Source organism: Salvelinus alpinus, chromosome 33, assembly GCF_045679555.1.
Source record: "Salvelinus alpinus chromosome 33, SLU_Salpinus.1, whole genome shotgun sequence".
In the NCBI taxonomy this organism is placed as follows: domain Eukaryota; kingdom Metazoa; phylum Chordata; class Actinopteri; order Salmoniformes; family Salmonidae; genus Salvelinus; species Salvelinus alpinus.
The window spans coordinates 6,163,885-6,169,884 of NC_092118.1; positions in this window are offsets into that span (position 1 = coordinate 6,163,885).

Here is a 6,000-nt window from a genome sequence, read left to right on the forward strand (position 1 = left end):
GATCCAAGGAAGAGACCAGGATGACCTATGACATGACTCAAGGATTGATGATGGTTGTGATTTTTGTCTTCACGCAATCCAATTCAATTCCGAAGAGGTTTCTATATGGAACCCAAAATAGTTATCCTATGGGGACAGCCAAAGAACCCTTCTTTCAATGAGTATACCCATATGTACAGTAGGCTTCTGCCCTAGAACTGGGCCATCTTCCTAGAGTGTGTCTCCCTGGCCACATTCTCTCTCCTCAGACAGCTCTGACTGTCACTATTTGAGCAAATTGGCCCACTGACAGATCTCTGTCCTGCAGGTACTTAACACCACTGCGCTGTTTGCTGATGTCTTTCAGCCGACAAGGCTGAGCTATGTTAATACCATTCTTTCTGATGGGTTCTGAGTGACCCAAAATAGCACCTTGTGTGTGAAGTGGTTCCACATAATTCACCACCCTGCTGGATATAGTACCTTTAAGAAGGGGAGAGGGTATGTGGTGCTGTTCCTAGGAATCAGACAATAGTTACGGCATACATGGACACAAGTGGATGATTACTCTTCTCTGTACTCACAGTCATAGTATACATCAGGGAAAAAAACTGCCACGTACAAGCAATTCACTACACCCGCAATAACATCTGCTATGTATGTGTATGCAACCAATAATTTGATTTTGATGAGTCAAAATTCTGAATAATATGTAGAAGCATACCAACTCAGGGACTGAAGTTGATCCTCTATTAGAAGTGGTTGTGGGAAAGACTGCCAAACGAGGGGAAGTGTCACATATTCCTTGCATACTTCCAATTGTATGCTCTGCAATTGATGTAAATGTTGAGGCCATTATAAAGGACATCATACAACAATGCAATTAGTGATAACACTGAAGCATGCGGTAAGGGCCTGGCTTTTGCTCTCTCTCTCTCCCCCTCTTAACTCTTGTTTGTGAAGAGGGGATTAGGATTATCATTGAATTCACCATACAACAAAGATTTAACCTAGAGCTCTTAGAGGGAGCGTAAACTCTTGTCAAAAGCAATGGAATTAGCGTTTCTGCAATAATGCACTGACAACATGTATGAATACGTAACTTAAAATGGGTTTGTGTAGTAGTATATTATAGCTTATGCAGTATTGTGATGGTCCTAAATGAAACGCTTATTGCAGGGTTTGGCCTTGGATCTTTTGTTCAGTGTGAAAAGAAAACGACTATGATTCTCCATAAAATATAGAATGGTATGTATCAAACAAACAACACAAACACAAGGTTTTAGTGATGAGGCACCTTACAACCTGTTTAGACTTCTGGACAAAAATTACAACCTGGAGCGTGCTACGTCAATTTACAGTGTCGTAAAAGCATTCCTGGCACCCGATTTTGCAGGAATCGTTATAGAAAGGATCATGTAAATTCAATGCTAGATTGGGGTTAGGGGCAAGACTGGTTGAGGGGGGTGCGGCCGGTCGGCCTAGCCGGTTGGCCTAGCCAGTTGGCCTGGCTTCTTTAGTGATGAATAAAGACACAATTGTTTGTCAGTCAGACTGAGAACAGGTGTTACGGAGCTGCAGACTGTAAAGCTAGAGGCCAGTGGTCTTGCTCTCTGATTTCAGGGGACAGAAGAGGGGGGGGTTCCTATTATGTGGCCCGGCACAGCCTATGGCCACTGAGAGTGTATTGCCTGTCTGAATGCGGAGACTGTCACTACTTCTGACATACTGGGTGGTAACTCTAGAATACGTATGTGCGCACACACATTCTTCCTTCGTGGTCAGAGAAGCTACCCAGCTTGTATCCACCCCCTTAGGGAATAACAACCATTTGTATTAGGAGCAAAAAAGGGTTCTTGGTTTCTATTTCAACGTTCTACCAATTTTTCATGGAAATGTCACAGATGTGTATGGTTTTGCCATAATGATAGTTAAGAGTACTTATATTTACTGAGGATGCACACATCAAACAAAGAGTTAAAAAGCTGTAGCTGGTTGCAGGAAGCTTGCAGATGATATTAGAGAGTACAGCTGGAAACCACGGCAATGCTAACATTTTCCATTTACAGCCTTCTCCTCAACCTGGTCTCAGAGCATTTCATATTATTCTGTATGTTAATCCGAGAGGCTCCATTTTGTATGATATGTTATGTTTCGTATGGTAGGTATTAATTTGTGGATGTCCATCACCCATTTCGTATGATATGTTACGAATTACAATTCATATTATATGTTACAAATTTGCAACAAGTACAATATTTTATGAATTTTCAAAATGTACAAAATATTACGAATTTTCAAAACGTATGATATGTTACGAATTCTAGCTAGGCAGCTAGGTGGCTAACGTTAGCTAGCTCACTAACGTTAGCTATGCTAGGGGTTGGAGTTAGGGTTAAGGTTAGGGTTAAGTTGAGGAGTTTGGTTAAAGGGTTAAGGTTAGGGAAATGGTTAGCTAAAAAGGTTAAGGTTAGGGTTAGCCAAAGTGTTAGCAAAAAGGGTTAAGGCTAGAGTTAGGGGAAAGGTTATCTAACATGCTAAATAGTTGCAAAGTAGCAAAATGTAGTAAGTAGAACAAAAGTTGCTAATTAGCTAAAATACTAAAGTTGTCCGGGATGAGATTCGAACTCGCAACCTTTTGGTTGCTAGACATTCACGTAATCCACCCCGGCCAACCATCCTCCTTTCGATTTTGCGTTAAGTAATTATCTTTCTTATGTAACCATACCAAACGTAACATATACTAAATGGAGTGTCTCAGATTTACATACAGAACAATACAAAATGCTCTGAGACCAGGTTGTTCTTCTAGATATTTGTCACTGAAAACACTCCATGATTTATCAATCTCGCACTGCCCAGACTACATCATCATTGATTCTAGATAGATTTTTTTCCCAGGCAGAGAATAATGTGCTTTGTAATGACATGAGGTGACGTTGTGGAATTGTCGGTGCTAACGGTAGCCAATCCATCAAAATAGTAATTTGCACTGGTGAAGGGGTTGTAGTCGGCGATTTCCAAGTTCTCAGTTGGCATTAGAGAAATTATGTGAGACTAATTTGAAATTGACTGTCATAGCCCCACATTAAAAGTATGTGATCGTGATTTAAGAAGACAATCAGAAATACTGTTAGAATGTTTTGCAATTGACTGCCATAGCCCAAAATAAAAAAGTTAACATTGACTGTTAATTACATAATTTTTTTCACATGGTTGGGTTCTCAAGAATTTTCAGATATCTAAATGGGGTCGTGGACGAAAAAAGTTAGGGAATCTGACTTGGGCATTCTCTGGTCGAATTATATCTTTTAGATTTCAATCATTTTCATTTAGATTTTTAAGGTTTGGTGGGATTTTGGAAATTCTCCAGCGACCCCATTTTCATATCAAGGGGTTGTGACCCCTAGTTTTGGAACCGCTGGGTTAAGTATGGTTGTTTCTCCCATAAATAGATACTAAGATGAGAGGTTTCCTTGAACACCGTTTCCTTGAGAATGTAGATGTTGACATCCAAAGCTTGCTTGTTGCTTGTAGAAATAATCACAAATGGTCCACTGACAAGTGATGGCAAATTATATACAGTACCATTCAAAAGTTTGGACACACCTACATATTGAAGGGTTTTTCTTTATTTTTAATTGATGACAGCTTTACACACTCTTGGCATTCTCTCAACCAGCTTCATGAGGTTGTCACCTGAAATGCATTTCAATTAACAGGTGTGCCTTGTCAAAAGTTAATTTGTGGAATTGTTTTTGTTCTTAATGCGTTTGAGTCAATCAGTTGTGTTGTGACAAGGTAGGGGTGGTATACAAACGATAGCCCTATTTGGTAAAAGACCAAGTCCATATTATGTCAAGAACAGCTCAAATAAGCAAAGAGAAATGACAGTCCATCATTACTTTAAGACATGAAGGTCAGTCAATTTTGAAAAGTGCAGTCACAAAAACCATCAAGCACTATGATGAAATTGGCTCTCATGAGGACCACCACAGGAAAGGAAGACCCAGAGTTACCTCTGCTGTAGAGGATAAGTTCATTAGAGTTACCAGCCTCAGAAATTGCAGCCAAAATAAAGTTCAAGTAACAGATACATCTCAACATAAGCTGTTCAGAAGAGACTGCATGAATCAGGCCTTCATGGTTGCATTGCTGCAAAGAAACCACTACTAAAGGACACCAATAAGAAGAAGAGACTTGCTTAGGCCAAGAAACATGAGCAATCGTCATTAGACCAGTGGTCTGATGAGTCCAAATTTGAGATATTTTGTTCCAACAGCCGTGTCTTTGTGAGACGCAGAGTAGGTGAACGGATGATCTCCACATGTGTGGTTTCCACCGTGAAGCATGGAGGAGGATGTGTGATGGTGTGGGGGTGCTTTGCTGGTGACACTGTTGGTGATTTATTTAGAATTCAAAGCACACTTAACCAGCATGGCTACCACAACATTCCGCAGCGATACGCCATCCCATCTGGTTTGCGCTTAGTGGGATTTGTTGTCATTTGTTTTTCAGCAGGACAAATGACCCAACACACCTCCAGGCTGTGTAATGGCTATTTGACAAAGAAGAAGAGTGATGGAGTGCTGCATCAGATGACCTGGGATGAGTTGGACCGCAGAGTGAAGGAAAAGCAGCCAACAAGTGCTCAGCATATGTCAGCATACTCCTTCAAGGCTGTTGGAAAAGCATTCCAGGTGAAGCTGGTTGAGAGAATTCCAAGCGTGTGCACAGCTGTCATCAAGGCAAAGGGTGGCTACACTTTATTATTATTATTCTACAATGTAGAAGATAGTAAAAAAAATTAAGAAAATCCCTTGAATGAGTAGGTGTGTCCAAACTTTTGACTGGTACTGTATGAATGCTATTTTGCTGTTCCTTATGCATGAATTAGAGAGCAGATGTATCATCATGTTATTGACTGAATTTACAGTTCTGTCCTGAAACTAAGCATGGAATGCCCAATCTCAGTAATTGCTAACCCCGCTCATTGTATCTTGGCTACATATTTCCCTCTCGTATACTTTGATAAATCCCGACTCAATCGAGTGGCTTCCAGACTGAGTGGTGTGAAATTAAAATGTCAGATGGACTCACAGGTTAGCTTTAGAACACTTCTCACCCAAACACACACTCAAACACACTAATCATGCAGGAGTGCTAGTCTCAGAACTGAATGGGTGCAGCAGAGGAGGGTGGTCGGCTGCTTAATGAAAAGCAAAGCTCCGCTCAGTGTGCTTCAGTTAGGAAGTGTGATGCTACAATGCTTAGCATACCCCAATAAAGCCAAAGACATCCTGTTGGAAGACTCTCTTCCCAGTTCCATAGTGTGTTTCCACCTGCATGGCGACAGCCCAGGCAGAGGTAATCATCGATGCACAATGTTCAGTGTTATTCACCATATATGGATATTCACCCATTTTTTATTGTGAGTGTGCTATAAGCACACCTAGAGGGGTATCCAGACATAACATTCATGAGGCCAATATGGCACCCAGACCTTCTGGAAATTGATAACTTTTGTGGTATGTGAAAAATGTTGTGTTAATCTCTAGTTTCTCCCAAACAGACATTTTACAACAACAAAAATGTAACACACCGTCTCAAAATTGTTATCAGATTGATACATTGACTAATTGGGGGATCCTCCATTGGGAAATGACACCAGAAGTTAATCTTTTAAACATGATCCAGTTGGCAACCTTGGTGAGTTGGGAGGGGAATCTAAAGCACAGGCTCCCCTTGACTTGCTCTACAGATTCCTCTTCTAATCCCTGGTGTGAGTTGAGGTGGCAAATTGGCAGGCTTCCAGGTCAGTCTAGATCAGACTGATTTGTTGAAGAGAGGTACTAAGTCCCAGGATGACGGTAGTCCTCTGCTCCTCATCTGTGTTTTGGGATATGTTTGGTGGTGCAGTATGTTTTGTGGTTTGTTTGATGAGCTGAACCTCATAGGTTTGTGCGTACATTATCTGATCAAATGCCTTTTGAGAGAGCATGCCCCACCTTCAAATTGTAT